Below are 26,728 nucleotides of genomic sequence, written 5' to 3'. Positions count from 1 at the left end.
GGAGGAGGGGCAGGTGGAGGAGGGGTCAGGTGGAGGAGGGGCAGGTGAAGGAGGGTATCAGGTGGAGGAGGGGTCAGGTGGAGGAGGGGTCAGGTGGAGGAGGGGTCAGGAGGAGGAGGGGTCAGTAGGAGGAGTGGTCAGGTGAAGGAGGGTATCAGGTGGAGGAGGGGTCAGGTGGAGGAGGGGTCAGGTGAAGGAAGAATCAGGTGGAGGAGGGGCAGGTGAAGGAGGGTATCAGGTGGAGGAGGGGTCAGGTGGAGGAGGGGTCAGGTGAAGGAGGGTATCAGGTGAAGGAGGGTATCAGGTGAAGGAGGGTATCAGGTGGAGGAGGGGTCAGGTGGAGGAGGGGGCCAGGTGGAGGAGGAGTCAGCTCAGGTGGAGGAGGGGCCAGGTGGAGGAGGGGCAGGTGAAGGAGGGGCCAGGTGGAGGAGGGGCAGGTGAAGGAGGGTATCAGGTGGAGGAGGGGTCAGGTGGAGGAGGGGTCAGGTGAAGGAGGGTATCAGGTGAAGGAGGGTATCAGGTGGAGGAGGGGTCAGGTGGAGGAGGGGTCAGGTGGAGGAGGAGTCAGCTCAGGTGGAGGAGGGGCCAGGTGGAGGAGGGGCAGGTGAAGGAGGGGCCAGGTGGAGGAGGGGCAGGTGAAGGAGGGTATCAGGTGGAGGAGGGGTCAGCTCAGGTGGAGGAGGGGTCAGGTGGAGGAGGGGCAGGTGAAGGAGGGTATCAGGTGGAGGAAGGATCAGGTGGAGGAGGGGTCAGGTGAAGGAGGGGGTCAGGTGAGGAGGAGTCAGATGGAGGAAGGTTCAGATGGAGGGGGTCAGGTGGAGGAGGTGGTCAGGTGGAGAGGTCAGGTGAAGGACGGGTCAGGTGGAGGTGGTCAGGAGATGGGGGTCAGATGGACAGGGGATGGTAGAAGGTGGCAGGGTCCCTTCCTCTGAGCCCAGGGGTGTTTAGGGACAGGGACGAGTGGCGGTGATTTGGTCAGAACTTAAGGACAAGGGGCTGAGATCAAAGGTGGCAGCAGAGATGCCTCCTAGACCTAGGGGACAGGGTCTCCTGGGGGTCAGGTCTCCTAGATCTGGGGGTCAAGATCTCCTGAGGGATAAGGTCACCTGAGGGTCAGGGTTTTCTGGGAGTCAGGGTCTCCTAGGGGACAGGGTCTCCTGGAGGTCAGGGTCTTTCTGGGGTTTATTAATGTTTCTGGGTCTTCTTCTTCAGTGGCCTGAGGTCTGGAGTCAGTGTCTGCACAAAAGGCAGCAGAGGCAGAGGGTGGGTATGGCAGGTAGTTGGCATGTGGCATGTGCTGGGGACCCAACCCTGCACCTCAGGCTGCCCAGGATTCCTCCCAGGTGACAGGAGTGGAAGCAGCCGCTGGGCATGGTGGGGGGGGGGGGCGGGGGTGCTGAGTGTCTCCACGGAGGGAATGGGCCTGAATGCAGTCCCCGTGGTGGCTGAATTCTGAGTGTCCCCACAGTGAGCCTGCATGCTGAGTGTCCCCATGGTAGCTGAGTGTCCCCACACCAACGTCTTTTGGAATAGATACCCTAACATGTACCCTTAATATATACCATAACACATACCTAAACCCTAACACATACCCTAAATGTAACACAAACCCTGCTATGTACTATAAATTTTACCTTAGCCTAATACATACTATAACATACACTCTAAACACTAACATGTATCAGAGCAGTTACTCTTATGTGAACTTTGAACCATACAGTTATTCTTACATATACCCTAGTATGTACCCCAAACACTCTAATGAATACCCTAACTGAACATAATAATTAAAAGATATTCTAACATGTACCCTAGACATAACATGTACCCTAACCACTGTCACATACTGTAAACCTTACATATACCCTAACAAGTACCCTAAACTTATGCCAACACACATCCTAACATGTTGCCTAACCCAAACCATAACCATAACATTGACACATGCCCAAACATGTTTCCTAAATCTAACATATTAATGTGTCTCCTAAGAAGTACTCTATCATGTACTATAAGTCATACATGTACCAGTATATGTACCCTAACATGTGCCAAACATACCATGTATCTTAGTATGTACTCAAAACACTTACTCATATCCTAACAAGTACTCTAGCACATACTCAAAACCATACAAGAACCCTTACATGCACCATAATGTGTACCCTAAACTAATATATACCCTAATATGTGTCCTAGCTTTAACATGTATTTTAACTGTAACAGATTTCCCAATAGTATTTTCACTCTAACACACTAAACATGCTCTAGACACTAACACATATGGTAACAAGAACCCTAACATATACTCTATAACTCATACAGGTAACCCTTACATGCACCCTGAATGTACCCTAACATACTCTAACCAAAACCCTAATCCTGACCTTAATATATACCCTAACATGTACCCTAACCACTAAAAAAAAGTGCTCTAACAAGCATACTAACCTGTACTCTAATGAATACACGTGCCCATACAAGTACTCTAACATGTGCCTCCAACATGCCCTAACAAGTTCCTTAACCCTAAGATATACCCTAATATACACCCTAATATACCCTAACAAATATTCTAATCTACACTGGTACATATGCCCTAATGGGTTCCCCCAATGTACCATAACACATATCCTAACATGTGCCCTAACCCTAACAGTAACCCTAACCCTACCCCAATCGAGTACCCTAACTCTAACACATACTGTAACATACCCTAATGTGTGCTCTAACCCTAACCCAACATATACCAGCAAATCCCTTATCAATTATCCTAACTCCAACATATACCCTAACATATACCCCTGACACATATCCTAACACATAACCCAATACACAACAGATATATTAACAGAATGTACTGTAAACCAGTTACCCTTACATGTACCCTAGCTCATACCTTAACACAAAAACTAACCCAAACCTTAATACCCTTACACATGCCCTAAAGTGAACGTGTATACTAATGTGTAACCTAACCACTAACACATGCAGGTACCCTTACATGCACCCTAACATGTATCCCAAATGAACCTTAACACTAACCCAAACTCCAACCCTAAGTAATACCCTAATACATGTCTTAACCATAACACATACCCTAACATGTACCCTAATCCTAACACATCATCTAAACCCATATCCTAATTCGTTCCCTAGAACATACTCAAAACCATGCAGGCATCCTTACAGGCACTCTAACATGTACCCAAAAGTAACCCAATATATACTCTAATATGTGCCCTTACTTTAACATGTATTTTAACCCTAACAGATTTCCCAATAGTACTCTAACACATTAAACATACTCTACACACACATATGATAACAAATACCCTAACTCGTACTCTATGAACCATACAGGTAATCTTACATGTACCCTGAATGTACCCTAACATACTCTGACTCTGACCTTTGCATATACCCCAAGTACCCTGACACATACTCTAAAAAATACAAGTACCCATACATGTACCCTAACATGTGACTCAAACATACCCTAACCTGTACCTTAACCTTAACATGCACCCTAACATACCCTAACAAGTACTGTAAACCACACAAGTTACCTGCACCCTAACATGCACCCCCAATGTTCCCTAACACATAGCCTAATGTGTGCCATAACCTTAACATGTACCTTCACCCTAAAGAATCCCCTGTGAAGTATGTGAACTCTAACACATACCATAATATGTGCCCTAACACACACTCTAACATGTGCCCTAACACGTACCATAACTCTAACAAATCCCCTATCAAGTACCCTACTTTAACAAACACCCTAACATGGACCCAAACACATACCCTAATATATGCCATTACTTTAACATGTATGTTAAACCTAACAGATTTCCCAATATACTCTAACATACTAAACAAGCTCTGCACTCTAAACCATATGGTAACAAGTTCCCATTCACATACTCTATAAACCGTACGTGTACCCTGAATGCACCCCAACAAACTATAACCTAACATGTACCCTAAACATTGCACATATGCTAATAAATACCCTAACCACTAATACACTATCTAAACCAAACTTACATGTACCCCAAATGTATAACCTGACACATTCCCTAGTGCTTTCCATAGTCCTAACACTTACCTTAACCTTAACATGTACCCTAAAATGTTCCCTAACATATACCCCATCACACATCCTAACTCTGGCCCATACTCACACCCTAATGTGTACCCTGATCAAAATCCATAAGTCAACATGTATCCTAACTCTTAATACCCTATGTACCTTAAAATGTACCTCAACCCTAAAATTTATGATAAACATTAACATGTATCCTAACAAGTGCCCTAACGTGTACTCTACGTAACCCTTACATGTAACCTAACATGTGCCCAAAATGTATCTTGCTCCTGTGCTCTGCTCTTCCACAAGCCCTGCCCCTGGGCTGTTCACTGCCATGCTCTAAGCAGAAGGTGTTCTAGGCAGGCACAGCATCCATGCAGCACCTGGGGTGCAATGAGGGCTGTTTCACACCAGAGGGCATTCTAGACATGTTCATCCTCCTCTCACGATCAGGGGGTGCTGTAAGCACTGCGTGCTGCCAGAAGGCGCTCTAGGAGTGCACACTATCCTTCTCAGGACCAGAGGCGCAGTGACCACTGCTTCCCACCAGAGGGTGCTCTAGGTGTGCGCCCCATCCTCCTCATGTCCAGAGGGTGCAGTGAGCGCTGCTTCCCACCAGAGGGTGCTCTAGGTTTGCACATTGTCCTCCTCCTCTCAGGACCTGGGGTACATTAAGGGCTGATTCCCACCAGAGGGTGCACTAGGCAGGGGAGCTCCTTGCTCCTCTCCTCAGGACACCGGATGCAGTGAATGCTGATTCCCAGTAGAGGGCACTCTAGGCAGGCACACCGTCCTCCTCTCCTCAAGTCCAGGGGGTGCAGTGAGCGCTGCTTCCCACCAGAGGGTGCTCTAGGTGTGCGCACCGTCCTCCTCAGGTCCAGGGTGCAGTGAGCGCTGCTTCCCACCAGAGGGTGCTCTAGGTGTGCGCACCGTCCTCCTCAGGTCCAGGGGGGGCAGTGAGCACTGCTTCCCACCAGAGGGTGCTCTAGGTGTGCGCACCGTCCTCCTCAGGTCCAGGGGGGGCAGTGAGTGCTGCTTCCCACCAGAGGGTGCACTAGGTGTGCCCATTGTCCTCCCCAGGTCCAGGGTGCAGTGAGCACTGCTTCCCACCAGAGGGTGCTCTAGGTGTGCCCACCGTCCTCCTCAGGTCCAGGGGGGGCAGTGAGCGCTGCTTCCCACCAGAGGGTGCTCTAGGTGTGCCCATTGTCCTCCCCAGGTCCAGGGTGCAGTGAGCGCTGCTTCCCACCAGAGGGTGCTCTAGGTGTGCGCACCGTCCTCCTCAGGTCCAGGGTGCAGTGAGCACTGCTTCCCACCAGATGGTGCTCTAGGTGTGCACTGTCCTCAGGATCCCACACCCTCCCACAAGCTCCGCCTCTGGCCCACTCCTGCTCCCTTGCCCCACCCCTCCTGTGCTCTGCCCCTCCCCAAACCCCACCACTGAACTGCTCTTCTGCACTCTTGCCCCATCCCTCTCAAGCTTTGCCCCCCCCAACAAACCCTACCCCTGGGCTGTTCACTTCCCCACTCTGGCCCCACCCCTCTCATGCACTGCTCCCCACAAGCCCTGCCCCTGCACTGCTCACTTCCACGCGCTTGCCCCTCCCCTCTAGTGTTGTACTCCTGCCCAAGCCTCACCCCTGCACTGCTGACTTCCTCCATCTTGCCACTCCTCTCACCCTCTGCCCCAACAGAAGTGAGCAGTCCTGGGAAGGTCAGTGCACACACCAGAGCACCATCTGGTGGGAATCAGTGCTCACTGCACCCTCTGGTCCTGAGGACGATACGCACACCTAGTGCACCCTCTGGCCAGAATCAGTGCTCACTGCACCCTCTGGTTTTGTGGGAGGAGCAGAGCACGAGAAAGGTGGGGCAAGGGCCCGGAACCCCTCTGGGTTCTTGTCCCACCCCTCTGTGCGCTGCCCCCCACAAGCCCAGCCCCTGGACTGCCCACTTCCTCTCTCTTCTCCTCCCACAAGCCCCACCCTTCGAGCATCAGCCCTGTAGCAAGGCCCTACTCCTTGACCTCTCACCTTCTACCTCTTGGCCCACCTAGCTCCTGCCCCTTCTGCAAGCCTCGCCCTTCTTGAACATAAGCATATAGCTGAGCGCTGCCCCTGACGCTCACCATCAAGCTCTTCTTGTGCCTTGTGCCTGCGACAGCCCAGCCCTTCTCGGGTGTCTGCACAGGAACACAGCCCCGCCTGACCGCCCATCTTCTTGCTCTCTCCAGCTCTTGCCCCTCCAGTAGCCCTGCCCTTCTCAAGCTTCACCTGCACCTACTGCGCCAGGCCGCCTTCCCCAGGCTCCTGGCCACTCTCAGCTCCAGGGCTCTGGCTCTGCCCTTTCCACGGGAGAGACAGGGCTAGCTAGGGAGAGAGAACTGAACAGCGGGAAGTCTGTGTACTGTAAGAATATTAAATAGGTAGGTTTCATTAGGTAGATGATGAAGAGAACACCACACGGTATTCAAGCAGGAAAAGAAGTTTATTTACTGGTCTGCTGCCCCTGACGTGCATGGTGGAAAACAAGGCTGAAAAGGGGGTGACCCACCCCTGAGCCAGGACTTATCTAGGCCAGGGACAGAAAGAGGTGTGGCCAGGTGGGGAAGGGTGTGGCACATTGGATCTGGATGTTTCCTCAAGGGCTGGGTCCCTCCTGAGATCAGATGGGAGGTGTGTGACCAGAGGTGGCCCAGGATGTGACTTGGCAGGAGGGGAAGGTGACTGCTTCCAGGTAACAGATACTGGGCAGAAACAACCAAGAGGTGGGGAGGCCTCGACACAGGGTCTGCATGGCCAGGGGCAGACCTTTCCAGGACCAGGACTGCTTCAGGTGACGGGATGCTATTTTTTGGTGGTGGGGGGGCAGATCTGGGGTTTGAACTCAGGGCCTGTCTCTCCCTGAGCTTCTTTCGCTCAAGACTTGAACCACAGCATCCCTTTGGCTTTTTCTGTGTATGTGGTATTGAGAAATGGAACCCGGGGCTTCATGCATGCTAGGCAAGCACTCTGCCACTATAAGCCACACTCCCAGTTGGGCGATCTGCTTTCACAGCCTTAGACTGGTCTTGCAGCAGACAGGACGTGGGTCGGATTGTTGCTTACTCCGCTCCTCAGACCGAGTGCCACTTATTCCCACAGGCAAGGCTTGGGGAGACCTGGCTGGGCAACAGCTGCCCCTAGTCAAATGTCTAAAACCCGACAGCCCCCCAATGGCCTGGAGACCCAGGTACTGGCCTGAGGAAGATGAGCCCCAGCCGAGGCCTTTCCTCCCAGCCTGGGCCTGCCCCAAGGAGGTTCTTGCTTTTCTACCTGCCTGCCGCCCTACCTGCCGAGCAGAAGGCCCTGAGTTCAAACCCAGGGCCTGGTGTGGGCCAGTCTGCCAGCCTTCAGGGATGCTCTGCTGCCACTACAACTAGCAGCCAACTGACCCAAGCAGGCTAGGAGTTCCTGCAGACATGTGCTAGGACAGTCACTTGGGACATGACATGGCCACTCACATGCATCCCGGATTATCAGTGACTGTCATAATCAGGTTTGGCAGTTCTTGGTTGTGGGGCAGGGGAAGGGGGGGAGTGGGGGGGGGGAGTGGTGGTCAGGGTGCTCAGGATGACAGACCAGAGAGTAGAGCAAAAAAGACAAAACTAAAATGGGCTGGATTTTTTTTTTTAATGCTTCTGTAGCTTTTTCACATGGAGCTCTCTTGGACCTTTACAGCAACCCAGTTGGCAAACAGAGACCCCAGAAATACTCAGAGAAGCACAGCCCACTTGATTCTGACAAAGTTATAAAAGCAATTCAACTAAGACAATATTTTCAACAAATGATGCTGGAAAGGTAAAAGTCTGAACCTCAACTTAAATTTAAATTTTATCTTAGATAAAAAAGGAAACCATAGGCTATGTAAAGAATTGATAGACATGACTCCAAAAACAATACATAAAAAAACAACAAATTGCATTTCATCAGAAAAATTAAAACCTTTATTCTACAAAGAAACTACAAACTTGGAGAAAAACATTTTAAAACCACGTATTTGAGAAAGAACTAATATCAAAAAAGCTCAATCAGAATACTGACAAACAGATATGAACAGACATTTCACCTCAGATGATATATAGATGGCAAATAAGCACATAAAAATACATTCAACATCATTAACCATTGGAAAAATGCAAATGAAAACCACATTGATATCATCACAGACATGTAAGAGTTAAAATCTAAAAAGTAAGCTAAGTGCAGTTGCGTAGGCCCACAGTTCAATTCAGCCTGTAACAGCTACTCTGGAAAAAAGCTTAGGAATAATATCTTGCAGTGACACATGTGCACACACACACACATGGACAGAAATTATTCAGTATTCCTATTGCCCAAGGAATTGTCCCACACTGAGGGACTTTCACCATGTGTCATCCATGTAGTAGGCACAAGAATCACATAAGAGCCCTCAGGAATTCAGCAATGAGATCAACGCATGGAGTAACAGAGTGCCGGATTCTCATCTTTTATATCATATACCGCCACTCAACAACTCCTTTCTTTGAAACCCTTCCTGCTATTATGCAGAGAAGATGTGCAGACCAAGCTCCCTGTGTCATAGGACCAGCATAGACCTGTTATGTGATAGCTTCCCAGTGCAGTTTGAAAATCTGGACGATTCTAAAGCTAGCTCATCAAAGGAAGTAAAATGCTTTCACAGTGTTGTTAATGACAAGATCCTATAGTCTTGAGGGATTTATAATAGCCCCTTTCTAGAGTTTTGTGAACAATTTATGCCATATATAAAATCACTTCTATGAGGACATGATTAACTTTATTCCTTTTCAACTAAAACCAAGTGCTACAAAAGACCTAGAATAGCCAAAGCAATTCTAGACAAAAGAAAGAATGCAGGAGGGATTACGATACCAGATTTCAAGCTCTACTATAGAGCCATAATAACAAAGACAGCTTGGTACTGACACGAAAAGAGACCAGAAGACTAATGGAACAGATTAGAAGACCCAGAAATAAAACCACATGCCTACAATCAGTTGATATTTGAAAAAGAATCCAAAGACATACAGTAGATGAAGCACAGCCTCTTCAACTATTGCTGCTGGGAAAACTGGGTAGCCACATGCAGAAAAATTAAAATGGACCCCAGCCTTCACCATACACCAACATCAACTCAAAATAGATCAAAGACCTTAACATCAAACCTGAATCTCTGAAACTACTGCAGGACAGAGTAGGAGAGATACTTGAACGTATAGGCATAGGCAGGAACTTCCTGAACAGAGTCCCAGGGTCACAACAAATTGGAGAGAGACTCGACAAATGGGACTGCCTTAAAATAAAAAGTTTCTGCACAGACAAAGACATAGAAACCAAACTAGAAAGACATCAAACTAATTGGGAAAAAATATTTACCAACAATATATTAGACAAGGGGTTAATATTCAGTATATACAGGGAACTCAAGAAACTTAACCCTCCCAAATCTAACAAACCAATCATGAAATGGGCAAAGGAACTAAAGAGAGACTTCTCAGAAGAAAAGGTAAAAATGGCAAAGAATACATGAGGAAATGTTCATCCTCCCTGGCTGTAAAAATAACACCTTACCCTAATCAGAATGGCCCAAATTCCAAATTCAACCAACAATAATTGATGGAGGTGATGTGGAGAAACAAACTCTATTGCATTGCCAGTAGGAATGTACACTATTACAAACACTTTGGAAAGCAGTCTGGAGCGTACTCAGAAAGCCATACCACTCCTAGGCATCTACCCTGAGCAACAGGAACCAGGATACAAGGACACGTGCACCTCCATGTTCATTGCAGCACTGTTCACAATAGCCAGGCTATGGAAACAACCCAGATGCCCCACTACAGATGAATGGATCCAAAAATTGTGGTACCTGTATACAATGGAATATTATGCAGCCATTAAAAAGGACAAAATAATGGCATTTACAGAGAGAATGGAACTAGAACAAATCATGTTGAGTGAGGTAAGCCAAGAGCAAAGAGATAAACGGCACATGGTCTCCCTGATATGTGGATGCTAAAGCCAAAATGCAAGAAGATATGACAAAGGAAACAGGACTTGAGAGACAAAGGACCTCCACTCATTTTGTAGTATTGCTAAATGACTCCCTGACCACATATATGCACAATGGGGGAAGCTAGGAGGAGGACACAGAATAAAGGAAATTCATCAGCTACACTGGACATAGATGAAAATGAACTAAGCAACCCAAAGACAGCAATGGGAGGGGAGGAATGAGAGGGAAAGAGGGAGCAGCCTACACTAAGCAAAAGGAAACAAATGTAAATATCAGCTGATGTGAAAGAAATACTTGTATTGCCAAAGCTCATAGAATTCACCAATTTTATAGACCACGATAATGACGATTTGCCTTGTGAAGGTTAAAATGTGTTTGCAACTTTAAGTATCACTATTCCACAATACTGTGAAGTATTTGAAATTTATGTAATCACCTAATCTCAATTAAAAAAAAACTTAAAAAACAAGTGCTAGCTCTCAGAAGCTTCTGTATATGTTAGTTCTAACATCAGTTATAGTCAAAGTCTCATGTACTTCACCAAGAACAAAAAACAATTCAACAACTACACATTTGCCATGAACACTAGAGACCGTTTAATACTGTTCAGGTTGATACCACACTGGGCATTCAGTAGGCATTCAATGAGTGCTGTGATGCTCTTTTCCAACAGAGCATCACACACACACACACACACACACAGCTTGTAAGTTTCAAATCAATTACAACTACAGGTGATGTATAAAAAAGGCTGGTGCAGCTGCGTGGTTATCTCTGACTACGCTCACATCAACGGAACCCTGTACATGACAACTGGCTTGCTGTCGTGATGTACATTACTCCTGTACATGACAAAGCCATTCCGATGATGACTGGCTTGCTGTCGTGATGTACGTTACTCCTGTACATCACAAAGCCATTCCGATGATGACTGGCTTGCTGTCGCGATGTACGTTACTCCTGTACATGACAAAGCCATTCCGATGATGACTGGCTTGCTGTCGTGATGTACGTTACTCCGTACTTATACCCCACTGGTGTCCTTTCTTGCACACCTACGACTAGAGCTTTATGAGCGTAGTGATGTGCATGGCCGAGGTTTAGATCTTTTCACTCAGATTCATCACATTCATTGTCACTATTTTTCTCTAGAAATAAGTACTATCCTGAAACACACAGATCATATTTATTTATTCTTGGTAAAAAGTTTTGCGAGATATGAGATAAAATAATCACAATTGTATTTTCAATAGCCCTTAAGAGTTATTCATGAAAGGTTGGCACCACTATGCCAGTCTATTTAATGGAATATTTGGCATTCAATATAGAGTTGCATCCAGGCTGATAATAGAAAATACTAGGCTGGAGGAAGAAAAGTGACAAAAAAAAGTGTATGGTACATTTTCAAAACATCTTTATTTAAGTACGTTTAAAATAGCACATGATAAAATTGCTGCAAAATGGGCTTCCTGGGATGTTCTTCCTTCCAGAAACACAAGGACAGGCTTAGAGATATAGTTCAGGAGTGAGGTGCTCCCTAACAGGTCTAAGTTTAATCTGCCCCTCACCTACATGTCATTTATCATACCGAGGGAGAGAAGTCCTCTAATGTTATGTTGGCCAATTTTCTGCAGCAATTTATGAGCCTTAGGCTCATATGTGTTTGATCAAAGAATTTAGAATGGAAGGTAGCCCTGAGAAGTAACTACACAGCCCTGAAATACACTGTGAATATTTGTGAAATTATGTAATCACTTAGTCAAACAAAGAAAAAATAAAGTAATATGCTGACATATGGGAAGAGGCCTCCTACATCTCATATTTTTCCTCTGGACTGAATCAAGAGGCCAGCTGGAGTGGCTGACCTGTACCATCTAGATTTCTACATGGAACACTAAAACATCCAGCGAGTCGTGAAATTGCCTACCAAGGTCTTTCTCAGAGTACCCACTGTCATCAAATTCAAATGACAGACCCTATCTATCCATTTATGTGCAAATCTTCCTCACTCCCACTCTTCTATACTCCAAACAAGATGTGTTCACATTAGCTAATTCTTTTCTTACTACTTAAATTACAAGCTATGAAAAGCGACATGAGATTGACCTAAAGGAAGAATTAAATGCCTAGCAATAGCATAACATTGGAAAGGAGATTTAATTCTACTGAGAAAAAGGTTAGCATGTTTTTGTGAAATAATGGCATTGTATGAGGCAGAAATATGACTTTGTTACCATCTTTTTCTGAAGCCTCAATATGATTTTTTGTTCTGAAAAAAAAAAGAAGTAGCCACCCAGCCCTGAAGTACACTATAGTATTCCTCACCTAGAGGACAACATCCCCAGGATGCAGACATTGGTTAGTACTGAAAAGTGCCCTGTACCCCATCTTTCAGTGACACACATGGGGCTGAGCCTGCTGAGTAGAGCAGATTCTGCTGACCCATTACACTGTACTGTCTCCAAGAGTTACCAAATGAAGGTACAGATAAGTCTGTTGTGCATCAGGAACTTTAAAATCACAAAACTGCCGTGCAGGGTGGTGAATGCAGGTAATCCCAACAGTCGGGAGGAGGAAGCTGGAGGATTGCCAACAGTAGCCCAGCCTGGGCTACAGAGCAATAGCATGCCTCAAATTAGCCACTGGGTGGCACACGAGCGTCGGTCTTCCTGCTTGTAGTGTTTACTTATTTATTTTTAAGACCTGGGCTCAAACTCTACATCTGGCACTTTAAACTTAATATCTGACACTTTAGCTCATGGCTGGCACTATAACACCCAAGCCATGCATCCAACCCCAAGTACAGGAATTCTCAAAAGTTGCCTGTCCAGAAGAGGACTGACCTTCATCAACTCTTGTGCATGTTCGTGCTCCAGTATGTACTCAGATAAGGGCAATCCTACAGATTCTAAACCACCAAGTTTTTCCCAAGAGTCACAATCGCTATAAGGGATCTGCGCCTATGAATCACTGGAGCTTAGTTACAGAAGCAATGTTTAAAGTAGCAACTCCAGACCCGGCCACTGTGCTCAAGGTGCCTGGAGAGCTGTGGTGGCTGAGCCCTGCTCTGCTCAGGGGCCAGAACAGGGTTCACCTGCCTTTGTCCAAAACACACCCAAACAATGACTGTGTGGTGTTGGATGGATGCTGCGGAGACTTCTAGGAAGGAACCAGGAGGGAGAGTGGACAGGAGACTGTGTGGAGAGCGGTGTAGTGCAGGGTCAAGGGCCTCCAGCCCCACTCCCACGTCTCACAGCCCCATCCTCCTGACTTCTCACTCTGGGGCCCAGGACACCAGCCCTGGCCAGCCCTGGTGACCCGGGATGCCAACCACCGAGAGTTCCTGTACTTCCACCCGGCAGCAATGACTCACACTCAGCAGAAACTGAGTGCCTCAGCCTGGAAGTCATGTGGCCCGCTTCCTGGAGCCAGAGGGTGACTCAGCCCCGAAGGCCTGGCCTGGCCCGCCCTGGCCACAGGGACCAGCCGAGCCCCAGTTTCAGTTGAACCCTAGACTGAGCCCAACCACTACAGACAACTTCAGCCCCAGACCCTGGGACCAGGTCTCCCTGTGGCTCCCTGAGAGTCTGCCATGGAACCCAGAGCCAGCACCTAGATGCATTCTTGTCTGTCAGGCTCAAGCTATGCAGCACCTCACAGTTACTGGGAACACTAGAGCACACAGGACTATCAGCATCCAGCTCACCCCACTGAAGCCACCACTCTGGACCAGCCAAACCCTGTGAGATGTAATGCTCACACAGCACTCAGTACCCCATGTGGGGGGGGCTCACCTGCCACGTGATGATGCTCACACAGCACTCAGTACCCCACGTGGGGGGGGCTCACCTGCCACGTGATGATGCTCACACAGCACTCAGACCCCACGTGGGCTCACCTGCCACCTGATGATGCTCACACAGCACTCAGTACCCCACGTGGGCTCACCTGCCACGTGATGATGCTCACACAGCACTCAGTACCCCACGTGGGCTCACCTGCCACGTGATGATGCTCACACAGCACTCAGTACCCCACGTGGGCTCACCTGCCACGTGATGATGCTCACACAGCACTCAGTACCCCACGTCAGTACCCCACGTGGGCTCACCTGCCACGTGATGATGCTCACACAGCACTCAGACCCCACGTGGGCTCACCTGCCACGTGATGATGCTCACACAGCACTCAGACCCCACGTGGGCTCACCTGCCACGTGATGATGCTCACACAGCACTCAGTACCCCACGTGGGCTCACCTGCCACGTGATGATGCTCACACAGCACTCAGTACCCCACGTCAGTACCCCACGTGGGCTCACCTGCCACGTGATGATGCTCACACAGCACTCAGTACCCCATGTGGGGGGGGGCTCACCTGCCACGTGATGATGCTCACACAACACTCAGTACCCCACGTGGGGGGGGGGAGGGCTCACCTGCCACGTGATGATGCTCACACAGCACTCAGACCCCACGTGTGGGGGCTCACCTGCCACATGATGATGCTCACACAGCACTCAGACCCCACGTGGGCTCACCTGCCACGTGATGATGCTCACACAGCACTCAGTACCCCACGTGGGGGGGGGGAGGGCTCACCTGCCACGTGATGATGCTCACACAGCACTCAGTACCCCATGTGGGGGGGGGGAGGGCTCACCTGCCACGTGATGATGCTCACACAGCACTCAGACCCCACGTGAGCTCACCTGCCACGTGATGATGCTCACACAGCACTCAGTACCCCACGTGGGGGGGGGAGGGCTCACCTGCCACGTGATGATGCTCACACAGCACTCAGACCCCACGTCAGTACCCCACGTGGGCTCACCTGCCACGTGATGATGCTCACACAGCACTCAGACCCCACGTGAGCTCACCTCACACTCATATGCATCTAAGGACCTGAGAAAAATGTTGAAACTGGAGTAAACAACTTTTGTTGGCTCCAACATGGGAAAGACACCCCTGCTTATGCGCCCCTGTGGGACCCCTCGGGACGTCCTGGAAAACATAACTCTGCTCAGCCCAGCACTGCCCACCAGGGAAGCAGAGCAGGAGGTGCAGCCCAAGCTGAGCGGCTGCAGGCAGCAACTGCTGCTGGCCAGTTTCACACATTCTCTGAGCATCTGCAGTGATTTTTCTGAAGCTTCACAGGCAATGCTGCCTTTCCACTTCAGCTACAGGGGCAACTGGCTATCATAGGCTGCTGCTCTTCTTGGGCCATTCCTTGCCCCCTCCACCCTCATCCTAGACATAGAAATGTGCGGTCAGGCGGTGTTGTCTAGGGAGTGACAGCACATGAGCTGCCTCTTCGCACAGGACCACAACCCGGGAACCACTCAGGGCCCACCTCTTTCAGGGCCTTGCGCGTGCTCCAGGGCCTGGTGACACCTTGTGACGACCAAGGGCTGCCCAGGCGTGCACTGCACTCAGCTTCCTCTGAGCCGCGGAGGGCCGCAGTGCTCAGCACCCGCTCTATAACCAGTGGGTGTGGTGTGCTAGCAGTCATGGGCGACTGTAAGATGCACATGAAATGTCTGTGAGCACCGCAGACCTGGGTCACCACAAGTAAAATACACTGCGTACTGCCCACACTCTCTAGGTGAGGGTGGACTCCGGCCTGTGGGCAGCTTGAAAGTCCTCTGTGCTGTCCCCACCGTAAACAACTACAGACAGCTAATTGGTAACAGTGCTCAGTTGATCAGGGGCTTTCCTGAGCCTGCTCTGATTGGTGATGTTTAACTCCAGGAAACAGACCTCAGCTTTGGAATGAACAGAAGCCACACGGCATCTGTCACCGTCCCGGGTCGCGTTCACGGGGCTGGGGATGGGGTGATGAAGACTGCCAGGCTGCCCCAGCGGGGCCCACAGACCCTGGACTCTCACCACCTTCCTGGGGCTGAGGGTGGCTGACTCCTGTGGCCACAGCAGCGTCCCGTCCGCTCTGAGGACTACCTCTACCGGCTCATGTCTTTGTATGTGAGGGAGACACTGGACACTTTCTGCAACACCGTGTTGCAGGGGCTCAGGCCAGCAAAGCTGATGCTGAAGAACAGGAGGGAAGCCAGCCACTTATTTTGGAAAAGGTAGGTCATTGGGAGGAATCAGTGAACGCAGAGGACAGTTTTGGTTGGGGATGGGCAATGACGTCCGTGCTGTCCACCATGGCTGGTGTCGGGCATCGGACATCACTGTGGCAGCTCGGGGAAGCCTTCAGGGTTACCCCACACAGGGAGCACCCTGCGGCCACAGGGTCTGGAGGGCAGCAATCCCTTTTCAGACTAGGACACTCAGGGCTGCACAAGGGTCTGGGCCCGGGCAGAGCCAGAAGAACCCACAGAAAGTGCTTCCCTGTGTTCTGGGCAGCAGTGGTCTGAAGGAACGGGGACTGGCCCCCAGTGGCCAGCTCAGCCCGGTCTATGCCAGCAGCACCTACTCTAGCCCAGCCTCAAACTTCTCTCCGTTTTCTTAACCTCTCCCCTGGCACTCGACTCTAAGGAACAATCTCTTGTTTTACCAGCTGCTCCGCAGAGGCCGTGTTCCAGTGACCACGCAGTTAATCCGCAGCTGGAACCAGCTGGGGGAAAAGGAGCTAAAGGAAGGAAGCGAGGCCAGGACCCAGAGGCTCACAGGTGGCCTCGAAGCCTTTGGAGATTCGGGGTTAGGGCTAAGAAGGCAGCCCAAGACGCCACACGGACCAGAGAGAGGCCTGGGCAGGTAGGTGCAGCTAGACAAGAGCTGGAGCCAGAGCCGGGGAAGAGCCATCATGTCCTCCAGTCCCCGAGTCAGAGAGAGGGACACAAACATCTTGAAGGAGAGCCTGGTTTCTTTTTGGAATGGGAATAGTAACTCCACAGAGCAGCAAGGGTGCAGTGGGCCACGCTGAACAGTAAGAAAGCTGAGGTGTGCTGCACGCTTCAGCCCCACCTGTGCTCTTCCCGCAGCAGAGGAGTAAACACCATTTGTCTTCACTCCTGAGCTGACCTAAGTATGGCTGGACATGGCTACGTTGGGCAACTGCCAAGGCTCTGGACAGGCTGAGGGCTGCCTCTCCCAGGGTACCAGGAATCCATTTCACAAGCACCAGCCTGGTCTCACTCTGGAAGCTCTGAAGATTTCTCCTTTTCTCTCCTTTACCCCACAATGGGAAGAATGAGTAAGAGACAAGACCACGACTTGAGAACCCTGCTGAGGTGCTCCTAGGAAGACGTCCTGCTCTGCACAGCAGTCCACTTGGAGAAGAAGGAACAGGGGACTCAACCCCACAGCCGGCCAGCACCCGCTGAGACGCCAGTGCGGGAAGCCAGCCTCAGAGCTGCTCCAGTCCCCTAGGCTATAATTTGTGTCCTCTGGGGCTCAAGATATCTAAGGTTTAATGTGGAAAAATGGTTCCACTCTGTCTCACCCCATACCCAAAAATAACCCTAAATTAAAGCAGAAAGCATAATTATAAAAGCACTGGAGGACAATACACGATCGAGTCTGTACATGTTCAGAAAGGCAGGCAGAGTGGAGGCCCAAAGCCTTAAAGGAAACAGTGACAAATTTGACTAGGCAAAATTTGAAAACTTGTATATGATACAAAAGAGCCCCAATTAGAAAGACAGAATGGCAACATTTGTAATGTAGGCATGGTGCTGACATTCATCAAACGCACAGAATCAACAAGAGCACAACAAAGTCTGATAGCAACATGGCAAAGGATAGCACAGAAAAATACTGAAACATCAAAATACTTGCTAATATGACAAAATACTTTTATTACAAAAAAATAAACTATTTTCTGACAAACTTCAGTGTGGGTGAAATGAAGAGAGATCATCTGTACACCTTACCAGGGATGGGAACAGGCACAGCCTTTTTTTTTTTTTTGGTACCTGGAGCTTGTACTCAGAGCCTGGGCTCTGAGCCACACCTCCTCCACTTCCAGCTCTTTAGTAGTTGATTGGAGATGAGACTCTCATGGACTTTCCTGCCCCAGATGGCTTTGAATGAGATCCTCAGATCTCAGCCCCCTGAGTAGCTAGGATTATAAGTGTGAACCATTGGTATCCACCTTAGGGGCAACCTTTTGAGAGATAATTTGGGTCACTATCAGGAAGTAAAATGCACATATCCCGAGACACTAGCCAGCCCATGCAAAGCTGTCTATGCAGAAGTTGTTTGTGGCTGAAGACTTTAGGAGCCAAGTTCCTGGGAGTTTCTCTTCCAGGGAGACGAGGCATGGGAAGGACCCGAGGGAGAGGAGCATGGAAGGTCACCCAAGCCTGCACACCCCAGGACATGCTCTCGGCCAAAGACCTGATTTTAGGTACAATGCAAGTAGGCATCAGCAGGACACAGGGAAAGTCGTCAGTGGTTAAACCAGAGACTTCCTGACTCTATCCATGGTCCACACACTCCACGTGTGGATCAGATGGCCGGATGACTGCACTGGGGGTCTGAAAGTGCTCTAGAACCTAGACTCTGTCCCTCCAGTCTCTGCCTCCGCTGGGAGGCTGGAGGCCCCTCCTTGACACCCTGATTGTGGGGTTGAGGCCATCTTGTTCCTGCCCTGCCTTGAAGTCCCACTGTGGGGCAGACCCTTAGCCAACCTCCGATGATGCTAGCGTTAAGGGCTACCCAGAGCCAAGGGGGACCCCCAAGGTAGCTGAGGGTCAAACCGGGTGGGGCATGCACCCATTCCCACGCAGAAGATGCATTCCTTCCCATCAGCCCATGCAGTTCCTCCACCAGGGCTGAGGCAGGGGTGGGGGCCGCCACACACCCTGGGGCCCCCCACGGGGACATCCCCAGAGATGCAAGCCCTCAATCTCAGAGCCACCAAGAGCGAGCAAGAGCCAAGCTTGGCCTCAAATATGACTCTGCAATTTAAAGAGAAAAACGCTATTTAGGTTAACAAGAGACAGAGCCCATTTCCCACTCTAAACCGAGGTCCATGGGGACCTCTCATCCCCACCAAAGGGCATGCCTACCAAGAACAACCACAAACTGGTTTTTTTTTTCCAAAAGACACTCCCAGCTTCCCCCAGGGGCAAGACCAAGGAGCCAGGAGAGCTGGAGAGGGCTTCTCACATCCCAGAGAGAGGCAGGGAAGCACAAGGCAGGAAGCTGAGCCTGGGCGGGAGGCAAATGCACCAGAACGAGGCTTGGTCCCTCAGACTCTCCACCTGTGCGGGGGACGAGATGGTCTTCACTGCTTGCAGGCTCAGGTGGGCAGAAGGCTTGAGCGGGCCCTCCCGCTGATCCTGACTCTCGTGCCTTCTCTGGGGAGGAGTGGGCCACCCCATAGTGTGGCCAACTCCAGCTCACAGTCCTCGAGTCCAACAAATTGAAATTCCAAATTTCCCAACTTCACATCCAGAGAACATCTCAGTTCCCGTCTAGAGGGTGCTGCCACACTGCCTGGGACGGTGTCACATGGTAGCTGCTTCTGCCCTAGTGCCGGCACTGCCTGAGAGCTGAGCCCGCTGGGCATGGACATGGCCTGCTCCAAGCCCTCCTGTTCAGTGCAGGCACTGCCTGACAGGCTGAGCCCAGGCTGGGCATGGACATGGCCTGCTCCAAGCCCTCCTGTTCAGTGCAGGCACTGCCTGAGAGCTGAGCCCAGGCTGGGCACGGACATGGCCTGCTCCAAGCCCTCCTGTTCAGTGCAGGCACTGCCTGAGAGCTGAGCCCAGGCTGGGCATGGACATGGCCTGCTCCAAGCCCTCCTGTTCAGTGCAGGCACTGCCTGACAGGCTGAGCCAGCTGGGCACGGACATGGCCTGCTCCAAGCCCTCCTGTTCAGTGCAGGCACTGCCTGACAGCTGAGCCCGCTGGGCATGGACATGGCCTGCTCCAAGCCCTCCTGTTCAGTGCAGGCACTGCCTGAGAGCTGAGCCCGCTGGGCATGGACATGGCCTGCTCCAAGCCCTCCTGTTCAGTGCAGGCACTGCCTGACAGGCTGAGCCCAGGCTGGGCATGGACATGGCCTGCTCCAAGCCTCCTGTTCAGTGCAGGCACTGCCTGACAGGCTGAGCCAGCTGGGCACGGACATGGCCTGCTCCAAGCCCTCCTGTTCAGTGCAGGCACTGCCTGACAGCTGAGCCCGCTGGGCATGGACATGGCCTGCTCCAAGCCCTCCTGTTCAGTGCAGGCACTGCCTGAGAGCTGAGCCCGCTGGGCATGGACATGGCCTGCTCCAAGCCCTCCTGTTCAGTGCAGGCACTGCCTGAGAGCTGAGCCCGCTGGGCATGGACATGGCCTGCTCCAAGCCCTCCTGTTCAGTGCAGGCACTGCCTGAGAGCTGAGCCCAGGCTGGGCATGGACATGGCCTGCTCCAAGCCCTCCTGTTCAGTGCAGGCACTGCCTGAGAGCTGAGCCCAGGCTGGGCAGGGACATGGCCTGCTCCAAGCCCTCCTGTTCAGTGCAGGCACTGCCTGAGAGCTGAGCCCAGGCTGGTCAGGGACATGGCCTGCTCCAAGACCTCCTGTTCAGTGCAGGCACTGCCTGAGAGCTGAGCCTGCTGGGCATGGACATGGCCTGCTCCAAGCCCTCCTGTTCAGTGCAGGCACTGCCTGACAGGCTGAGCCCAGGCTGGGCACGGACATGGCCCGCTCCAAGCCCTCCTGTTCAGTGCAGGCACTGCCTGAGAGCTGAGCCCATTCGAGACACAGACCTGGCCTACTCCAAGCCCTCCTTTTCTAAAGGAGACTGAATGTCCTTCCTTGGCCCATGCGTTGAGTGATAATGCTTTGGAGAGTTGCTTAGCTACACAGGCATAGCCTACACTGGGACAGCAAGCTTGTGTCCAGAGGCACGGCCTCTCCTAACTCGCACAGCTCGATCCTCACCAAGGAGTGACCCCACACACACAATTCCTGGGGTCATTTGGATCTTAGTCTCCACCTGCTCCTTACCCTCAAATCTCCTCCCGTACCGCCTGAAGAACCACCTCTTCCACACCGTCCTCTGGGGCTCCTGACTCTCTCAGGCCTGCTCTGGCACAGCCTGTTGTGCCCAGTGAGTGAGGCTCCGCCAGCTCTGTCTCTAAGAGGGGACAGTGACAGTAGAAGGAAGGAGCAAGGTGTTGTCAGTGACTTTGTGAGGGTCTGGCACCACCCCAGTGACCACTTCACCTTCCAGCCTGGATCTATGAATGGGTCTTGGTCAACCAGCCATAAGACTTCACTCCTATTCAAACCGAGGCCTGCTGGGACACCACAGACACCTTTGGTCAGGAAGACATCTCCAGGCTCCGACACCCAGAGCAGCTACCCCAGCAGCCTGAGAGGGAGGTTCAGGGCCACCAGAGAGGGCTGGGTCGGCCAGTGAGGGACAAACAAACTCAGGCTCCACTCCCTAGCAGGGGCCCTGAGTCCGGCTGAGCTGGTGATGCGTGGGTCAGCCACTTACCAGATCACTGCAGGTGCCAGTGGCTGCTCTGCTCTGGATTCGCTCCATGGGGAGGTGGAGCCAAAAAGGGCACAAACGTCACACCAGGGAAGACTCTGTGGCTCCCGGGAGGCTTCCAGACCCAGCAATCCTTCCCTGTCTCATGGAGACCCTAACAGGGATTCCCGCCCCCCAGAACATTCACATGCGTTAACACAGGAAACAAAATCTTGCCTCAGCCCTCACCTGCCCCACCGCCCCCACCCCAGCTCTAAAGGGGACTCAAACACAGCCACGCCCATGCTCCAGCTACTCCCACATTTCTTGGCTTATTTTTTTCTTTGCCAGTGCTCTTGCTATTGATCAGTCACTTGAGTCATGCTTCCATCCTGGCTTTGTAGCTGATAATTTTGGAGGTGAGTCTTGCAGACATCTCTGCCAGGCTGCTTTTGAACATCAGTTCTTACCGTATCCTTCTGGTGGCTGGGATTACAGGTGTAAGGCACAAAGTGCCTGGCTGCTCTGAGGCCTTTCCAGAGCTCGTGTATCAGGAAGACACGTTCATCAGCAGTGCACACCCTTAGCTTCACCACACCTGTCCACGCAGGCCAGGTGCTGAGGGAGGAACACAGGTGCCATTGACTGGGGCTCACTGCTACCTCCATCAGTCTTGCCCTTCAGGCTGGCTGGGAGGACCTGCCCTGGATGGCAGAGCCCATGAGCTGGTGTTCAGATGCTGCGATGCCATGGCAAGGGTAGAGCCTGGGTAGCACAGAGGCCCCAGACAGCTGACTGACAGGATGGCAGGAAAGACCAGGGTAGGTGCAAGTGCCTGCTGGAGGGGGTAGGAGGAAGGGCTGCTGCCTCCCCTCCCCCCCGCAACTGGCCCTGCTCCCATGAGCTACCCCATGGCCCAGTCCAAAGGGTGGCACCTTCAACACCGGCATAGGGTATACACAAGCTGATAACAGAGCATCCTTGGAGCAGAATCTTCTGGCATAGTCTCTGATGATGGGGACCCCATGCCCCACCCACAGCCACCTGCCTCGCACAGGTGGGGACAAAGTAAGATGGTTTCCAAGCGTCCTGTAGCTGGGGAGATGTTGTCTGTCTACTCTTACGCTGGGCATCAGAACCACCTGGTGGAAGGAACACAGTCCAGAACATTCTGTCTCCCATAAGTCACTTGGTCTAAGTAGCACTGCAGAATTGAGGTTTGTTGTAAATACTCAGAGGCCTTCTTCATTGTGCCAGGCTCACTTCCTTGTTTGCTAGGGCACCTGTCAGCAGGGCCGGGCAACTCTTCCTGGGGTCCTGTCTGGGAATGGGCAGGAATGGCCACCCCATACTCAAAGCCTCAGCTGATCCTGCCCCAGCCTCAGTGGAGCTTGGCTTCTTCCTGACAGGCTTCTTCCTGGGTGGTGTGAGCTATGGCCCCGGGGCTTCAGAAAGAACAGGTCTGAGTCCTGGCCCTCATGGAGGACATACTGGTAGGAGGTATCCCAGCTCGCCTCAGTTTTCAGTTAAACTTTTTGAAAAGTCTATAGTCTTCCAGCCCCACTTCACTGTCTGCTGAAGTTGGCCCTCAGCCTTGTCCACAGAGCAGCAGGTGCCATTCCATGAGAGAAAAGATGGCTCCCACCCAGGAACAAAGCTGGCTCAGAACCTGTAACTTACAGATGCCACTATCACCACACGACCATGTTTTAACCATCTGCCGCCCCAGCTGGGTGCAGGCAGGTGTAGGTGAGCCGTCTGCCGCCCCAGCTGGGGTGCGAGCAGGTGTAGGTGAGCCGTCTGCCGCCCCAGCTGGGTGCGGGCAGGTGTAGGTGAGCCGTCTGCCGCCCCAGCTGGGTGCGGGCAGGTGTAGGTGAGCCGTCTGCCGCCCCAGCTGGGTGCGGGCAGGTGTAGGTGAGCCGTCTGCCGCCCCAGCTGGGGTGCGAGCAGGTGTAGGTGAGCCGTCTGCCGCCCCAGCTGGGGTGCGGGCAGGTGTAGGTGAGCCGTCTGCCGCCCCAGCTGGGTGCGGGCAGGTGTAGGTGAGCCGTCTGCCTCCCCAGCTGGGTGCGGGCAGGTGTAGGTGAGCCGTCTGCCGCCCCAGCTGGGTGCGGGCAGGTGTAGGTGAGCCGTCTGCCGCCCCAGCTGGGTGCGGGCAGGTGTAGGTGAGCCAGGGTCTGTGGTGGGACGTGTGAGTGACCATGGCAGATGTGTGGGTGAGGGTGAGGTAGAGAAATCATGGATGTCGGAAATCATGGGCCAAAGGCAGGCACAAGAATAGTTGCATGCGCTAAGATTCTGCAGATTCAAAGAACTGATACCTAGTGACTACAAGCACAGGCTTTATCCTGCCAGATATCAGCCACATGACAGAGCTCACATCGGTCTTGCTTCTTATTTCCCAAGTGAGGCTGCTTTGAGCATCAAGTGACACCCTTTGTGGGAAATCTCTGGGTACTAGGAGGGGCTGCCGTGGGGTTCCCAGCCTTGCCTGACCGTGAGATGGGCATCCAGAGTGCATTCCCAGGCAGGAGACCGTCCAGCGAGGAAGATGGACGGTGCAATACGCCAGCAGTGCTCAGACCGCTGTGGGGGAATCAGCAAAGCCAGGCAGTGGCTTTGGGGACGGGGGACCAAAGGAGGCCAGGGTAGGAAGGGACTTCAGAAGAGAAGAAGCAGGAGGGAAGGTCCAGAATCGAGAAGGTGCCTCAATACTAGACAAGGCAACCCTCGCCAGGTCTGAACTGAACACTCTCTCCCCTTCCCTTCCCTTCCCTTCCTATCCCAGGGGAAACAGGGCTCTAACCTGGCCTCAGCTTGACTGAAAAAACATAACTAAATAAAATGCAGGATGGGGTGTGGGATGAAAGACATAGAAGTTTGCTTCGACAGGCCATGGGACTTCAGGACAAAGGAGACAGGCCTGGTTTAAAGCTCCGCAGCAGCTGGGCACAGAGACAGACACAGGGAGGCACTGGGCATCCGTTCGTCAAGGGGACAGATTTAACTCACCTTAGGAGCAAAGATTCAGGAGTGACCCCAGATTTGTGTGCCTCTAATCTCCAAGGACAGAACACCTGTACCTACCGGTGGGGGTGGGGCCTGAGCCGGAGCGTGAGCCGTCCACACCAGCCTCACACGCCATGCATTCGCTTGCAGGACTGTGAACAAAACAAGCCCAACCTTATTTTCCACAAGCACCAACAGATGTTTAAAGCTGGGAGGAATCTCTAGGCCGAAGCTTTTCTCAGGCAGGGCCCCTGGAGCAGCTCCAGGGCTGCACGCCCATGGCTCACACTGTTGTTCTAGGCCGCCCTTCACACGTCAGGAATGCCAAACAGAGCTGACCTCAGCACCCCGAGCCCTACCCAGACAGAGCCCAGAGCCGTCCTCCCCAACAGCAGGCAGGCTCTGGGGTGTTTGTCTAATTTAAAACAAACACGTTGGGCGGTATATTGTTTCTCCAACCAAACAATATTGAAGCCGCATGTGTGCCCTATCACTATTGCTTCCTGCAGTCCCATGCGGCCCCCAGGCCGGCACAACACACTGAGCAGGAGAAAAAGAGAAGGTTGTTTCCCGTTTCAGAGAAAATAGAAGGCATCAGACCAGAATTTCCATGTGCTCTCTCCAGTCCCCTCCCCACCCTGGCCAGCTCTGCGCAGCCCGCCAGATTCGGCTCTTGCCCGGTCTCCAGGTAGGACCTGTGGCCCAGTCGGAGGCCCGGCAGCTCCACAGCAGGCCTACAGGGTGAGGGCCGGGCCACTGGCCGTCTGTGCTCTTCACTGAGAGCCCCTCAGAAGCGACTGTCTCCACCCTCCATTCTAGTCTTTCTAGAGCTCTCTCTCAACAGGACTGTCTCTCCCATAGTTTTCCTGACCAGTGGCTTCTGATTTGCTGAATCTGGACATTGGTTACTAGCCCTCCTTGGCTGACCAGCGGTGGCCCAACAGTGTTGCTCTACCTCCAGATGGCGGGTCTTTCCCGGGCACCTTCTCCCAGTCCATGCTTCAACTGTTTTCCTCATCCGCATGGCCCCATAGTGATTTCTTACTGCTGCTACAACCAAGTGCCATCACGCCAGTCTCTAATCTTAGAGGTCTCAAGATCAGAATGCCAAAATGGGTTTCACTGGGCAATATACAGGCATCAGTAAGATCACTCATCTCTAGGAAGTTACAGGGCAGAAGTTGCTTCTTGGCCCTTCCCACTTTCTGAAGCTGCTCACGCTCCACGTCTGGTAGTTCTTCCCTCCATCTTTAAAAGCTAGTATCATCACTCTGAACTGTACTCCCATTATTTCTGATACTCTGCCTTCTTCCTAGAAGGGCTCTTGTGATGAGAGGAATCTACCTGAACTATCTCTCATCTCAAGGTCCTTCCTCAATCACATCTGCAAAACCCTTCAGCATATAATGTCAACGTATAGCTTTGGGGGTTAGGATGCGGATTTATTGGGGCCATTATTCTACTAAACACAGTCTGCCCTCTGGTTTCCAAAAATTCACATGCATCCCACATGCAAAACACATTCACTCCACCCAACCTCTAAAGATCTGACCTGATACAATGATGAGTCAAGGTCCACAAAAACTGCATTTAAATCTAATCAGTTCAAATATCTCAAATCTTGCCAGATGTTGGTGGTGCAAACCTATAACACCACTACTCAGGAGGTAGAGAGGAGCAGGAGTTCAAAGCCGGCCTGTGCTACATAGGACTCAAATAAGAGAAGAAAAATAAGAGAGGCTAAAGAAAGAAGGAAAAGAAGGAAGGAGGAGGAGAAGAGAGAGGAAGAGGAAGAGGAGGAGGAAGAGGAGAAAGAAGAGGAGGAGGAGAAGAAGAAAGAGGATTCAAATCTCATTGTGTCATCTCTCTGGTTAGGCTGTGGGTATGATTCACCCTTTAAAACTATAAGCCTATAAAACCCAAGATACAAGCTATCTGTTCCCCAGATGTGATATCCAAGATGGCATATGCTGGTGTGTCCATGCACTGTGACCACTGGGGTGTGGCTGAATGAGAGTGAGCAGTTATGAACCAAAGGTACAGAGATAGCACTTTCTTCTCTTTTTCTGTAGTCCCAGACATTCAGAAGTGATGAAGAAGCAGAGGTGCTGTTGCCAAAACGCTATCACAAGTACAGGAAACAAAATACACTTCTACACCAGTGAGACCGGTGGGGTCATTTATTACATAGCACTA

The sequence above is a fragment of the Dipodomys spectabilis genome, unplaced genomic scaffold, assembly GCF_019054845.1.
Source record: "Dipodomys spectabilis isolate Male_0828 unplaced genomic scaffold, ASM1905484v1 ptg000208l, whole genome shotgun sequence".
In the NCBI taxonomy this organism is placed as follows: domain Eukaryota; kingdom Metazoa; phylum Chordata; class Mammalia; order Rodentia; family Heteromyidae; genus Dipodomys; species Dipodomys spectabilis.
The sequence above is the reverse complement of the archived record's forward strand: the minus strand, read 5'-3'. Positions refer to the sequence as shown.